The sequence below is a fragment of the Panthera onca genome, chromosome B3, assembly GCF_046562875.1.
Source record: "Panthera onca isolate mPanOnc1 chromosome B3, mPanOnc1 haplotype 2, whole genome shotgun sequence".
In the NCBI taxonomy this organism is placed as follows: domain Eukaryota; kingdom Metazoa; phylum Chordata; class Mammalia; order Carnivora; family Felidae; genus Panthera; species Panthera onca.
Window position 1 is genome coordinate 76,585,901 of NC_138344.1, and position 15,696 is coordinate 76,601,596.

Sequence of the window (15,696 nt, forward strand, 5' to 3'; positions counted from 1 at the left end):
ATACCAGTTGCTTGTGGGTGATCCTTGAAGGTGTACTTATGTTTAGTCAGGTCTTTTGTCAAATTCCCGAGGGAAACCTGAGGGGTGGGTAGGTGTTGTCTGTCACATTCTTAAGAGGAACCTTAAGCCTGAGGGGTTTGCGGTGGTCAGACACTTCCAGCATCGTTTCAAAATAAGTGCTTTCCCCCTCCCGGGGACCTCAGTTCCTTACCTTTCCCTCTCTGCCTACAGAATCTGATCTTTTATAGTACTCCTCTAACAATGGAAGGCCACTGGCCAGGATAGCCCCCTGGTGGGGTCTGAAGGTCTGAGAGCAAACAGGTCAGATTGCTCGCACCTGTGTGGGTAAAGAACCCCTTCCCTTTGCTCTCTCGTTCTGTCCTCCGCAGTCTGTTCCCAAAGTCTGCGGCAATTAAGAGTTCGCCCGGGGCGAATCCGCACAGGATGTGGACTCTGTTGGGACCCTTTCCAGACACAGGCTCTCAGCCGCCTCACTTCTTTCTCCTTCCGCCCCTCTGCCTCTGTTCCCCGGGGATCCAGCTGCCATCTTGACCTGCGGACAATGCGTTCCCGCGCGTCTGAGGGGGTGAGTCTTCCCTCTCCTTGTTCCGATTCGGTCTGGCCACGGTGGTCTCCGGCTATCCCTGCTGCCAAGGGACGCCCCAACAGGAAGTTCCATGCCTTTTGCCAGGACCCTCTCGGTCGGACACCCCAAAAAGGTCTGTAGTCCCGAAACTGCCGCGACTCCTGTCTGGGGTGGGACGCCACCAGAAGAGTCCGTCACCTCTTATTAGGTGCAGTCCTTTATCAGGTCAGCAGGCCACCCTGACTGAAATCGAGACCTGCGTCAGAGCTGCATTACCTTCGGCGGGAGGTCCCTTTGGGAGTCGGCGGCCCGTCCTTCCCACCTCCTCGCTCTTGGGCTGTCTTCTTTAACAAATTTGGCTCCCAAAGCCTGATGTTTCCTGGCCTTAGGACAAACGCCCAGATCCAGAGGTATGGCCCTCCCACGGAACTCTCTCTTCTAATACTATTTTCCAGCTTGACCTCCTTTGCTGGAACCCCTGCCAATGGTCAGAAGTCCCCTACGTGCCTTGCTTTGTTTCATGGCCCTAAATCAGGACGCTGACATAAGAGCCTCTTGCCGAATGTGTTTGGCTGATAACCAGCTGCCTTCCGACATATTGGACGCTGACTCTCTCACTGTTCCAACTCCTAATAGATGTGGGGGCCTCTCCCTCACTCATTTACCCGGTTAATGACTATGATAATTGGAGCCAGCTGTCTCTGGTTAGTCTACCTTGGGATGGGGTCTTTAAGGAACATATTCGCAAGCAGTTGCTGAAACTCTCTTTGGGGAAGGTCCTTGTCTTCTCCAAGGCTTGACATGAACTGCCTATACTTTTACTTGCTAGGTAGGTGGGAGGGTGGGGGAAACGTGGTTTCTGCTCCCGTGTGGGAGCTGATAAGCCAAAGCCAAGTTTAAGAACCAGGAATCCTTTTTCTCTGCCTTCTGGCAGTACTCTGAGTACTCAGTACTCTGTACTGAGTACTCTGAGTACTCAGTACTCTGCCTCTTCTGCCTTCCCTTCCTCCCATTTCTACACCACTTTGTGTGCAGCCCGCATAACTGGTTCTATATCATCGTGGGGCCACCTCCTCCCCTCTCTGTCCAGGAGTGAAGACCACCCTCTTGGACTTACACTGCTCACTTTAGATTTCCTCACCTGTGCCCCAGGTAAAACCTGAGGTGGGAAACAAATTGACTTTAAGTGGACCCAGGTGGAATGTCATGTGGTCTTTTAACTAATTGAGACTTTCATTCTACCAAGGGTTGCTAAAGGTCAAATAAGCTTGTGTTATCTCTGTTGCAATTTGTCCCCAAAATGATGAGTTAAAATGATGGTTAATTTTGTCTGTCTCAGAGTTCTTATAGGTAATTGTTAAGATAGTTTTCAAAGCCTTTGGTAACCTGAAACTTTAAAGTTTTGCTTAGATGATAAATGGGATTGAATTCATTGGATATCATTTTCCAAATAAGATAAAATACTACAGCATTGATTACTAATATATGGTTTATCTGCTTTTGACTTACTGCAAAGAAACTAAGGATATTTGGGTCTGTTGGAAAACATACTTTGTGCTTAATAGATTTCACACATTTGCCATTTAAAGAATACTGGTGTAACAGTTCACAATTAGTTACTATTAGTTTTCACCGGAGACTAAGGTTTCTCAGAGCTCAAAATTCTGCTCTTCTCCTTTATAAACACAAAGTTTTTAGATGGTTGGTCTGTTCTTGGTAAGAAAATGTAAACGAAATTGGTTTTTCTTTGCCTAGAAAAACCAGTTTCTATGTTTTGTCTTTATCAAGTGTTTGATGACCCATAATTCTATTTAGGCATGTGCATTAAAATTTTTTTTAATGTTTATTTTTGAGAGAGAGAGAGAGAGAGTGGGCAAGGGGTAGAGAGAGAGGGAGACACAGAATCCAAAGCAGGCTCCAGGCTCCAAGCTGTCAGCACAGAGCCCGACACGGGGCTCGAATCCACAAACCAAACCGCGAGATCATGACTTGAGCTGAAGTTGGAGGCTTAACCGACTGAGCCACCCAGGTGCTCCTAGACCTTGCATTTAAACTTTCTAAGGTATTACCAAACTTCCCCAAGATTTAAAATTGTAAACAAAACCTCTGACTAATTGGGCTTATTTGGTATGTTAACTTCTGGTATAACGTCCTGACTCTGTTCTGAATATTAGAGTGTTTTGTGTCGCAGAAATAACCGAATTTCCATGTCAATTGCATCATAATGAACTCTCATTAGTTTGTTAACAATGTCCATTTCTGAATTCTTTGTCATTTATAGTTCATTTATAGTATTGTTCTGATGCTTTTGCAAAATGAGTTTTGTCTTCAAGGAGATTCATAAAAAAAGCTTTTGAGAAATACAGGCATTTGATATCTTGAAGATAATAAAACTGAAATGGGTAAGAATTTCCAGAACTAACTAAAAGCTTTATTCAACCTGAACAAGAATTAGTAACATGGGACTAAATGAATTGGGAAAAATGATTATAGTTTTTGTGACTCTTGTTTGAAACATTGCTGGTTCTCTAAAGTTTCCTTTTTCAGATTAAGGAAATTTTCTCTTAAGATATTTAAGACTTAAATGTGATAACGTATTCATTTGTAAACAAATTGAAGCGTTTAACTTTTCTGTCTGCCTGAACCCTCTGAAATTCAAAAAGTTGCAGTGAGTATTCTTTCTTCCTTGGGAATCTCAGTCATTGCATAAGTTCAGTAAGAATCTGTTCTCCTTGTAACAGGTCACCATTGTAAACATTGATTTATGTTACCAAGTCTTTGATTGAAATGTCGTATTTGGGAAAGGCATGCATAGACTCAGATATGACTAGACAGCTTTAAGGAATTGAGGTTGTCTTTATGAATCATGGAGCCATAAAGCTGCTTGAAAATGTTGGCCTGGTTCCTTGCTTACAGAGTTCCCAGCAGCTTTACCAGGTGAGTAAAGAATGTCACTTCCTGGCAGGTGCAGGAACCTCAGAATATTTTGGGTACCTCAAGAAGAGAAATTCACCCAAATCTACTGGTATTGCAGGCATGTCTGATGGCAAGTATGTGGCTTGGCTTTTGGCCTTGAGGCTACTAAAAAAGGTCAGAGATTCCTTATAAAAGTTCCAGCAAAGCAAATTTTAAAAGATCTGTACGGTCAATCACTATTCTTGCTGAGCTTATGTAAATAATTAGGCCAAGTTTGTTAAAATTGGACCTGTTCTGCAAATGAATTAGTCTTGATTTGGCTATCTCTGGAAATAAGGGTGATTTTAGAGAGAAAAGTTATGACTCAATAACACGTCTTTACAGTTCTGATTTTCTTTGAATGTTGTTTGCCTAAGCTAGACAACTTGAGGTAAACTTTAGAGAAATTCCCACAATAGCCAATCTTTGTGCTTGTTGTTCTATGGGGATAATAACAGGACCTGGGCATATGATTATTTGAATAGCTGGAAAATGGGATTGAATCCCCAACAATTGTATATCACAACTAGCACCTTGACCAATTCTGCATGGCTGGGATGACAAAATTGTGGGTTAACTATTGACTTGTGGAGATAATGGATGGCCCCATTTTTCCTATGATTGGATTAGGTGAAGCACATGGGAATATCCATTGGTATCTCCTCAGACAACTCTTCTCCCATTTGCCAGTGTTTCCTTGTAATTAGAATATTGTTATGGCTAAACAACAAAGAGGGCTTCTTTATGGTTTTGTCCCTTAGCCATATTTGTCCTAGGAGCCACCTCTGTTGATATAAAATTGCAAATAGAGGCTTTAGCAAAGCAGACAATAGCCACATTTAACCAAACCCAACTTGTAGTCACCCACAAATTCTAAAGGTGGTCCTCCAAAACCAAATGGCCCTTCATATCCTGACTGCAACTCAAGGAAGAACTTATGCTTTATTAAAACCATTGTTATGAGGGCACCTGGGTGGCTCAGTCAGTTAAATCTCTGACTCTTGATTTTGGCTCAAGTCCTGATCTCAACAGTCTTGAGATTGAGCCTGTCAGTTGGGCGTGGAGTCTGCTTTACATTCTTTTTTTACTTTTTAAACTTTTTTTTTTTTTTTAATGCTTATTTATTTTTGAGAGAGAGAGAGAGTGTGAGTGAGCACACACCCGCACGTGTTGGGGGAAGGGGAAGAGAGAGCTGGAGACAGAATCCAAAAGAGCCTGCTTAAGATTCTCTTCGTTCCTCCTCAGCCTCTCCCCCACTCTCATGTACTCTCTCTCTCTCTCTCTCAAAAAACAAAAACAGCATTATGTGTATACTCTAGATTACCACAAAAATGTGACAGGGCTACTAACTGACATGAATCCTCAAATTCACCCTTAAGTTATCCCTCTCTTTCTTTTAATGATTGGTTAAAATGGACTGGAGGAAAATTTTGTCAACTATCAGAAGGACTCTAGTTGGGCTTCTTTTTCTTTTTGTCATTCTAGTTACACAGTATGTTATATCCCTAGGGAAAACTGTCTTCACCATTAATGACCACCCAAACCAGTACAGACCAAAACCTGACCCCTCTTTCTCAGGTAACATTTTCAAGACTTACATTCAAAGATTTGGTATACATTAAGACTCTTTAGGGGCGCCTGGGTGGCTCAGTCTGTTAAGCGTCCGACTTTGGCTCAGGTCTTGATCTCACAGCTCCTGAGTTCAAGCCCTGCGTCAAGCTCTGTGCTGACAGCTCAGAGCCTGGAGCCTGCTTAGGATTCTGTGTCTCCCTTTCTCTCAGCCCCTCCTCTGCTCATGCTCTGTCTCTCTGTGTCTCAAAAATAAACATTAAAAAAAATAAAAAAAAAAGACTCTTGAGCAGGACAACTTCGAATCTGTCTGGATCTGGCCCTATTAAGTTGTTTTGACCATTCTAACAGCCTCTTCCAGTGGATTCATCTTTCCAGAATCAAGACTACTCTGACCCCAGATGAGGAACCCTACATCATGTACATCTGTGAGCTGGTTGGAGATCTATGCCTGTTAGACTCTGGGTAATACACACCCAGAGGCCTTAGAGGCCTAGAAATCCAGTCCATTGTCATTCCCAACTCTCACATTTCAATCATTCTATGATATTATCTTAGAAAAACACTCTCAATACGTTCCTCCTGAGACTCTCAAGAGCTCTCCTTCCCAATTCCAAGACTTCATTCTCCACCTTTTTGTTCAGGATGACCTCTCTGAATTCACTTGGTCAGAAATCATAACTTAGCTGGAGCTGTTCCCTCCTTGATGTCCTACTCTCACAATTCAGTCCTCCCCACTTTTGGGGCTAAGTTTTCTTTTCCATGTTATCCTCCTTTTGGCTTCCTCCTTCTGGGACTGTGCAACACAAGGATGGATTTCCTGGAAAGAAATCTGTTCATGGATATCTTGGCTTCACTTCTTAGGACCCCTGGCCTCGATACTTCTACTCTTAATTATTGATCCCCCTCTCTTTAATCTCTTTGTTAAATTTGTCTCTTCTAGAATCCGACAATTCTGTATATGAATGATGGTTAAATAGGGATTCTAATCCATACCATCAGTGGGTCCCCTCCCCCAAATCCCATGGTCCTGGCTGCCAAGGGATTTCACTCAAATCACTTATTAGCAGGTTAATATAATACCATGCTCTGGTCTATAAATGCCCAGAACCCCTGATGGAGCAACAAATTTAGGTAGGGACGTTTCTATGCCTTTCATTGAGGAAGAAGCTTCTGAAGATGAAACCTCCACCCAAATGCCAAAGATTTGTCATTGTTGATCTGTCAAAGGGGAATACAGAGGCTACTTTCAGGCACACAGACTTGAACAATGGAATATGGAAAGGGCCCACAGTGACCAACCACCTGGCTGAATACGAACAGGCCCATCAGAATGACCCACTTCAAAATGTCCATAGGCCCTAACTAACTAATGGGCGACTTAAAACTAGGCACAGTTAAAAAAAAGGGAAAATTCCATACATTGCCATACCTCCTCAGTTTTCCTCCTTAAAAGCAGCCACCCCCCTCTCCCCCCACCACTGCCTTGTTGCAGACAGCCTCTCTGCTGTCCTGCCCACCACTCTTTTGGTGTATTCAGTAAACTATTTCCTTTGTTCTGCATCAGGTGAATTCTTTCATCTTCTGTGCTACTGGCTTCCACAGGGTCTTTGCCCCACATTTGGAAGCCCCCTTCTAATTGAGAAACACCCCATTTAGGCACCACAGGAAGAATTAGCCTTATAAAATCTATCTTCTCTCACTGCCAGCTGTTTACCAAATCTCATTACAGTGTAAATACATGAATAGATAATGCACTGCAGGAAAGTCAGGACGGAAAGAGATTGGAAGGTATTTGTTAGCTATGGTAGTGGTGATGTAGTTGGAACTTGAGATGCCACTGAGCTATCTGAGTTTACACTTCATTTGAGGTTGGAAACAGAACTGGGAACAAAGTCTGTAAGCTTGCTTTCCTTGAGTTGTCATTTAGGATTTTGGAGATATTTATGAGGAGCAGAATTCTTCAAATCTTTGGGAAATCATTGACTTTAAGGTTAATTTTACTTTACAACTTATCTTGTCCTATTCAGTGAGATCTAATTGAACAGAGCAGCCACTATCATAAGCCTGTTAGAATCAACATTTCTGTGAAAGAAAAACTCCAGGGAACTTGGTATGAAAATGGCTATTCTAAAGAAGATGAGGGTTTTGTTAATATATATTTACCATAATGTTGAGTTTTGAATTGTCACACAAGGCAAGGAACGTTAATTTGGGCAAACTTCCGTACCTCCAAGATATCCACTTGTGAAAAACAAAATTTGAAAAATTTTTTTAATGTTTATATTTGTTTTTGAGACAGAGACAGAGCACGAGTGGGGGAGGGGCAGAGAGAGAGGGAGACATAGAATCTGAACTAGGCTCCAGGCCCAGAGCTGTCAGCACAGAGCCCAATGTGTGGCTCGAACTCACGAACCCCGAGATCATGACCTGAACCGAAGTTGGACGCTTAACCGACTGAGCCACCCAGGCGCCCCAAGGAAAACGGAACTTCAAAAACCTGAATTATCCATGGAATGGATGTAATTATTTAATTTAATTTCAGTTTCATCTCAGAAGTAAGGTAAAACCTTTTTATTTATGTGGAGAACATTTTTTTTTTTAAGTTTATTTGAGAGAGACAGCGTGAACGGGGGAGAGGGAGAGAGGGAGAATCCCAGGAAGCCTACTTGAGGTCAGTGGACAGAGCTTGATGTGGGGCGCGAGCTCATGAAACCATGAGATCATGACATGAGCAGAAATGAAGAGCAGGGTGCTTAACCAACCAAACCACCCAGTATCTCCTGTGAACATTTTTCATGCAAATATACTATTAATACTTTGAAATCTAATCCATAGTCATTTGTCATGTAAACCAGTCAGTCATTCAGAGTTCCACAAACTGATTATAGCTTCATGGTGAAAAAAAAAATTGTTTAAAAAAAATCTGAACAGGCAATGAAGAAAGGCATTCATCTTGACAAGAGGGTATAGTTAAAGGAGAATGTCAGCCACATTTTGTTTGCAAGAAAATGCTTTCTGAAGTACTCATTGTCATCTGATTGGCTAATGTACTCTACATCTTCATTATCCAATTTTAGAGTATCTTCAGAAATAATTTATTTCTGGATTTCCCAATGAAGATATAATTTTTGTCCTAGGACTTTTGATTTTAAAACACATTTTTCTCCCAGATATTTTAATAGAAGTTAACCAAATTAAATATATTGATCCATCTGTTGTCTTAATTTCCCTCCCCACTTTTTTTTCCTTCCATTTCTGCCCTTCTCATTTGGGGGGCATTTTCCTTTCCATGCCAAGTGAAGTTAATGAGTTTTGACCTAGAGATGGGCACATGATGCAGCCTGGGTCAGTCAGATTATATTATTGGAATTTTATGTGGTGGCTCTGGGAAATAAATATTCTCTCCTTCCTCTGAAGTGGCTACTACAGGTTTTGTAAGCATAGTGCCAACTACAGGCCATGTCCATCTCCCACTACTGGGAAGAATCAAATCTTCAAAAAGAAAAAATGAGGGAAAAGACAAAGATGGGGAGAGTGAAGGAAACAGTGGGAGAAAGAAGGCATTAGGATTGGGGACACTGGAGGAAGGAAGAGGGAGACCTACTCCTAACCTAATCTGGTTTACTCTGTTTCCTAGGGGAAACAGTAAATTTCCCAACTCCTTTTATTTTCCTTAGACTAGTTTGAGTTATGGTAGTTCTCTGGTATAATGGTGAGCACTCTGGACTCTGAATCCAGACTAGTTTGAGTTGGGACTCTGTCATTTAAAATTGAAAGTGTCCCAGCTAATAACGCTGTTCAAGACTTTTTTTCCTGGTGTGGAAAATTCCTGGTATGAAATATTCCTGTTTGACCAACTTTCCAAGTTTTTGGCATTTAATTTAAAAACTCCTAAGTGAATTGGTTGGCCTAACTTTAAGATCTGTGCTTTTCAGAAATGAATTTAAACAAATGATGGTGTTGATAGTATCCCAGATTTACCTCCTTTATGGTAATCCGTATAGAATTTTTGGAATTGAACTAATCTAAATACCTTAAACCAATGATTTTCATTCAAATGCTTTTTGTGGTCTCTTGAATTTATTTAAGGGTTTGTTTATTATAACATTGAACTTTGCAAGGAGTAAATTAAAAACCAAATATATTTAGGATTCTAAACATCATGTTATTTAACTACCCTAGAAAACCCTAAACTGTCTACCCTATGTTGCACCTCAATTTTAGTTATTTAAATGTGCTTCTGTGCTTCTAGCAGTTAAATATATTGTTTGGAAATAAGTGCTTTTTAACAAATGGATTTTATTTTTAAAGCAGTGTTGGGTTCACAGCAAAATTGAGCAGAAGGTACAGAGATTTCCCATGTATTCTGTGCCCCCATATAAGCCCAGCTTCCCTTACGGTCAAAATCCTGCTCCAGCATGGTATATTCGTTACAATTGAAGAACCTACATTGACATATCACTATTCTCCAAAGTCCATTAAAGTTCACTCTTGGTGTTGCACGTTCTATGGGTTTGGACAAATGTATTCTTCAGTCTAGTACGATTCATGTAGTTTCATTGCTCTAAAAATCCTTTGTGCTCCATCCGTTTACTCCTTACCCCCAGTCCTTGGCAACTGCTGATCTGTTTTACTGGCTTCATAGTTTTGCCTTTTTCCAGAATGCTATATAGTTGGATCGTATGTAGCCTTTTCAGTTGGCTTCTTTAATTTAATAATACACATTTAAATTTCCTCTATATCTTTTCATGCCTTGATAGCTCACTTCTTTTTTAGAACTGAATAAAATTCCATTGTCAGGATATATCACAGCTTATTTATTCATTCATCTCCTGAAGGTGAATGATTTGTTTCTAGGTTTTCACAATTAAGAATAAAGCTGCTATAAAACATTTGTGTGCACATTTTTTTTTTGGACACAAATTTTCAACTTTTTTTAGGACACAGCAAAGAACATGATTGCTGATCATATGGTAAGAGCATGTTTAGTTTTGTAAGAAACTATTTGTCTTTCAAAGTAGCTATGCCATTTTGCATTGCTACTAGCAGTGAGGGTTCCTGATACTCCACACCTTGCCAGCGCTTGGTATTGTGTTTTATGTATTTTTCCCATTCTAACAGGTGTGTAATATCTCATTGTTGTTTTAATTTGTAATTTACTAATGGCATATGATGTTGAGCATCCTTTCATATGCTTATTTTCCATCTGTGTATCTTTTTTGGTGAAATGTCTGTTCAGATCTTTTGCCTATTTTTTAATTGCCTATTTTTAAATTGTAATTTCTCATTCTTGTTTTGATTTGCAGTTTTCTAATGACATATGATGTTGAACATCTTTTCATTTGCTTATTTACCATCTGTGTATCTTTTTTGGTGAAGTGTCTGTTCAGATCTTTTGCCTATTTTTAATTGGGTTGCTCATTTTCTTATTATTGAATTCAAGTGTTTCTTAGAAGTAAAATAATTTATTCTTGTAATGTGTTATTTCCAAAATAGAACTATAAAAATGCAATCTATTCTCATCAGGAACACTGACTCTTAGTAGGAACTTACATATATATTTCCCCCCAAATCTTGGGAATACACTTTTTTCTACTAAGAGTTCTATGTGAATTTGTCCCTTTAAGCAGTAATCACTGTAACACCAATTACTCATTTAGGTGCTTTATTGTCTTCAAGGCAGGTCTACATAGGGTTGCCGTGAAATTAAATGAGATAACTTGTTTTTATCAGCAGTTATTCACCCCATTTTTTAAAAGAAGCAGAGGTTTAGGGTTATATTGTTTACCCTAAATTCCAAAATTGGTTTGCAGAGATGGGACTTCAACTCAGACCTCTGAGTCAAAGCCTCACTTCTAGAAGTTTAGAGAAGTTTTTTTTTTTTTTCCCCCCAAGGAGAGAGAGACTACTTTGTGAGGGATATGTGAGTTTATGTTAGTGCTGTGAGTAGGCTTTCTTCACTAATTATGTAATAGCAAATTTGAAGATCAACAAAACACTACTCACTGTTTACTAAAAACATGTGATTTTGTTTTCCACACCAAGGGTAGCTTTTCTTAGTTTTACACATGAGGCCTGTGATTGTGTCCAATATTATCTACCCAGGTATGCCAGTCATGTAACCAGTTCTTTCTTAGTTCTTTTGAAAAGTCTGCTTGATCACAAACTTTATTTGCGAAAATCTTTAATTTTCTATAGTGGCACATCAATCTGTTTATTGACTTTGAGGCCATTATCAGATCATTCTAATTATTATAACTTCAAAATGCATATTAAAAATGGTAAGAGTCCATATTATATAGAAATGTGACATCAGTATCCTGTAGAATAAAGAGGTGATATTCAAATCCTCCTGGTATTTGCCTCCATACAAAATAGTGTGTTTTTATGGCTATTTATTTATTATAAAATTTTATGTAGCATCTATTGGTATCTTGCTATAAATTGATTGCACTACTTAAATACAGCGATAATCTTGGCATTTCAATATTTATGTTGCTTAGTATTTTATTCCATGAGTTATGAATATAGTTCTGAAAATATCAAACTGGTAAAAAGTTATTTTATGAAATAAAATTTTTCAGTGAAGATAAGACACTTCACAGAAATTTATGAATATTTATAGGATGCGTCTCTGTTCACTACGTTTCTATGACTTTCTTTGATTTTAGGTCTCTCTTCTCCTCCCCCTTCAATGGTGTCCTCAGAGTTAATTGGGATGTGCTGAAATTTGGGGGAGAATCTAAGGAGCTTCAACAATGTTGAGCTGTCCTGAGTGAAATGCTGCAGGTCTCCACCTCAAGGAAAACCCACTGCTTTATCCTATAGCTCTAAATAGCAGCAGTTTTGATTTCTCTTTCATACAGCCCAGGAGGGTTGGTGTTCTTGGTCTAAATCCTTCCATTCTCACTGGGAAGGTTAGATTAGTTCTCTTCAGAGGGCTTCACTGAGCATGTTCATGCACAGCCTTTTAGTAAAGGAAGGTGTCAGAGGTTGCAGGAACCGAACTGGAGTGGCTGACAGTGTCAGGGATGGTGGATGCAAAGTCAGGGAAGTGGGCAAGAGGAAAGAATGCCCAGAAAGTTGAGAAGGGTGGATAAAGCTCCTGATTGGCATATGAAATCATGTATCTTGGTGCTTGAAAATTGCATAGCGTATGGGAATCCAAAAATTGATTTTGTTGTTACTACTACCATGGTGATGAGGAATTAGTTTTCTTATAAACTTTTCTTCTGCTAAATATGTACTTTCCCTCTCATTCTCAATTCAGAAATTTTATAGAGTCAACATTCAGAGTTTATATCATTATGACCATAAATATTCATGGCTAAGCCACATAGTGTTCTATACATTTTCTTACACAACTTTTTGTCCCCTGGAGGGGGGGGGGTGGGACAGAGAGAGAGAGAGAGAGAGAGAGAGAGAGAGAGAATCCCAAGCAGGCTCCCCTACATGGGACTCCATGGGACTACATGGGACTCCATGAGCTGAAATTAAGAGTCCGTCCGATGCCCAACCAACTGAGGCACCCAGGCACCCTGCTGTTTTTTCTATCACTTCTTCAAGGCCAACAAGAGGCAGAGCAAGTCTGCTAGCAAGACAGAGTCTTACAAAGCATAATGTAATGGCATCTCATCATCTTTGTCATATTCTTTTGATGACAAGCAGGTTACAGGTCCTCCTCAAACTCAAGGGGAGGGATTTACATACACAAAGATATGAATACCAGAAAACAGGAGTGGGGGCCGTTTAAAGTCTGCCATATAGTGATCTCTTTGTTTTATTGTTTTCCTACCACACATTTAGCTCCGTACAAACCAACAGAGAAAACAACACTTCTAACTCTGCTAAATACATCAGTCCTCCTACTACCCCTTTTTGAGAAATACTTTTTGGAGCCTTCTGACCTCTTGCTTCAATTTCAACTGTTGCTTTCTGGGCCTCCTGCACAGCTGTTATCCTGGGATTTTCATTTACCATCATACGTGGGATTCCCTGTGTCCAATTTCTGGTTTGGATTGCTTTTTTCCTGGACCCTATACCTTTTTCTATTTCTTTACTGAATCTTAGAATTCTTGTTTGGGGAAATTATAATGCCAGGAATTTTGACATTAACTCTTATCTCTTTCCCTACCTATTTCAGTCCATCTCTCTTAGTATTGTATTCCCCAAAGCCTTGAGTATTGGAGAGTTTTTGCTTCTGAGACCATGTAAATACAGACAAATTTTGTATGGAAAAATGTAGTTGAGCTGAATAGAAAAGGTAAAAAAAAAAAAAAAAAAGGAATGGGTAGGTACGTAAGTAGCTATTTTTATATCTTGCATGGCTAAACATGATGATTTTGATTTTCCATTTGGTGTAGTATTTTGGCTAGGTAATGAATTATAGATTGGAAATAATTTTGCCTTAGAATTTTTAAAGCATTGCTTCAATGTTTTCAGTTATCCATATCACTGCTGCTGAGTCCTTTTATGTGACCTTGTTATGTCTACAAACTTTTAGTATTTCCTATTTTTTTATTTTGAAATTTTTCATCATTGTGCTTTATGCATCTTTTTTCATTGTTTATGTTTTAACTCCCAAACTTAGTGTTTTCAGTTTTAAATCTTTTTCTTGTACTGTTTCTTTAAAAATTTTTTTCATTTTGTTTTACTTGTTTTTTCTCTGTAGAATTCCCATGAAAGGGAGATTGGATCTTCTGAATTGATCTTCTGATTTTCTTATAATTTTTTTTAATTTTCTATTTTTTTTTGTCTTTTTGTTTCCTTATCCATGTGATTAGCTTGACTTTATCTTCTGGCTCTTCTACTGGATTTAAAAAATTTCTGCTACGATAGTGGTAATTTCTAGCAGCTCTTACTTTGCTGACCTCTTATATTTTTTTCTCATATCCCTGTAATATTATTTTTTTGAGTCAATGTTTTATGATATGATTCATTAATTGCACATATTTTTGAAGTTTGTTTTTTTCTTAAAATTCCTTTTACCTTTTTTATTGTTTGTTTTTCATATTTTAGGTTTTCTTTGGATATCCAATGATCCTAAGCTGATACTTTTAATAGTGAGGCACCAAATAGCTGTTTGAAAATTGGGTATATGGCTGAGACTTCTTATTAGGTAAGCTGAAGCATAAGGTTATTGAGTGAAAGTAGTCTCTGTCATTGGGGAATCTAAATGTTAGTATCTATATGTCTTTTTGCTTGGGTTGATTATTGTTTTAGAAACAAAGCTTCCCTTCTCCTTTCTGAGGGTTTGTCTGGCTGTCAGCAGATTAGGACCACAGGGTGGGGTCTGTGTTCAGAATGCAGGATGTCCTTTGCTTTGAGTATATGTTGGCCTGTAATTTTGTGTCATGTCCCTAGGTCTGTAGCTGTGTTGTTCAGATTCTTTAGAGGTTAACTCGATATATTATTCCTCGTAGGTAAAGGAGAAGCAATTTCAGAAAGAAGGAGGGGAGCTAGTTTGAATTTATAAGCAGATTATCCAACAGACCTTTTGTTTTCAGCCTCACCCTTCATTCTGGCTTTCAGAGATATCTGGTGCTTCACAACCATGAGCTCTCCTCAAGGACTTAACTATCAAAATGAGATTTTTATGTAAAGATCAGAATCAAGTTGATTCTCATTGGTTTTATCTTTCTGTAGACAGTTCTCACCTTTTTTTTTTCCTCCATCCATAAATGTGTTATAACGTTTATTACTCGTTAATAAATAAATCAAGGGTCCATACTCCTCACCACAGACTCCCTTGAAAATTAAATAAAAAAATAAGGCAGCATAGATTATATTAAATTTTAGTCACCTGTCCCATCTAAATTTCTCACAATGTGCTTTTATTTGTTTATTTATTCTCAGAATGTGGTTTAGACAAGTAAGTAGTGCTGACTGCCCAGATTTAACATTATTTTAATTGGCCAAAAATAATTTTTTTATGTAATTTCTAGATGTTTTTCTTAAGAATTCTCAAGCATCCCTTAGATTTAGTTGCTAGATTCTCTTTGAGAATAGACTTTTGCCATAACGTGCTATCAGGTTACAAACTGTTATTTTTTCATTTTAACTACTTAAGATGTACTGCCTATTTACTTAAAATTTAAGTTTACCCAGAAAAAAGACCGAAGAGAATTAGTTGTTTTTCACTCAGTGGAGTAAGAGAAAGGATTAACCAAATAATCTGGTGTCTGTGACATACAGTATAGGGTCTACAAATATTGATCAATTTAAATTGATAGTTATAGGCTTCCATAAACTCAGGAAACAGCATTTTTCATCTATTTCACCTGCAGTAACCCTTTCCAAAAATAATTTTCTGCAGCACAGAAGAGCTTCCTCAGAGGATCCAGCCAAGGTTGGTTGCTTCTTGCCTAGTTAGAGTCTTGGGCATGCTTTCTTCAGAGCAATCTCATTAATCTTTAATTCCTGTGATAGTGACATTGAACTATAAAGACAAAGTATTCATTCCATTGTTACTTTAGCTCACATGTCTAAGGTTTTACTTTGTTCAGTATGGGTATATATAAATTTTGAACCACTCTCTTAAGGCTATCTTGCTTAGATGACTTTATAGCTAATCTACAAAAGCT

General features: G+C 38.8%; 1 long non-coding RNA gene across 1 annotated transcript in view; it reads left to right on the forward strand.

Annotated features, from left to right (window-relative positions):
• The first annotated feature begins 280 nt into the window (after positions 1–280).
• LOC132669504 (uncharacterized) overlaps positions 281–15,696 on the forward strand; it is a 194,318-nt gene continuing 178,902 nt past the window's right edge. The window contains exon 1 of the long non-coding RNA XR_009606126.2: positions 281–996. This is a non-coding gene — a long non-coding RNA (uncharacterized LOC132669504). The remainder of the gene's footprint in view (positions 997–15,696) is intronic.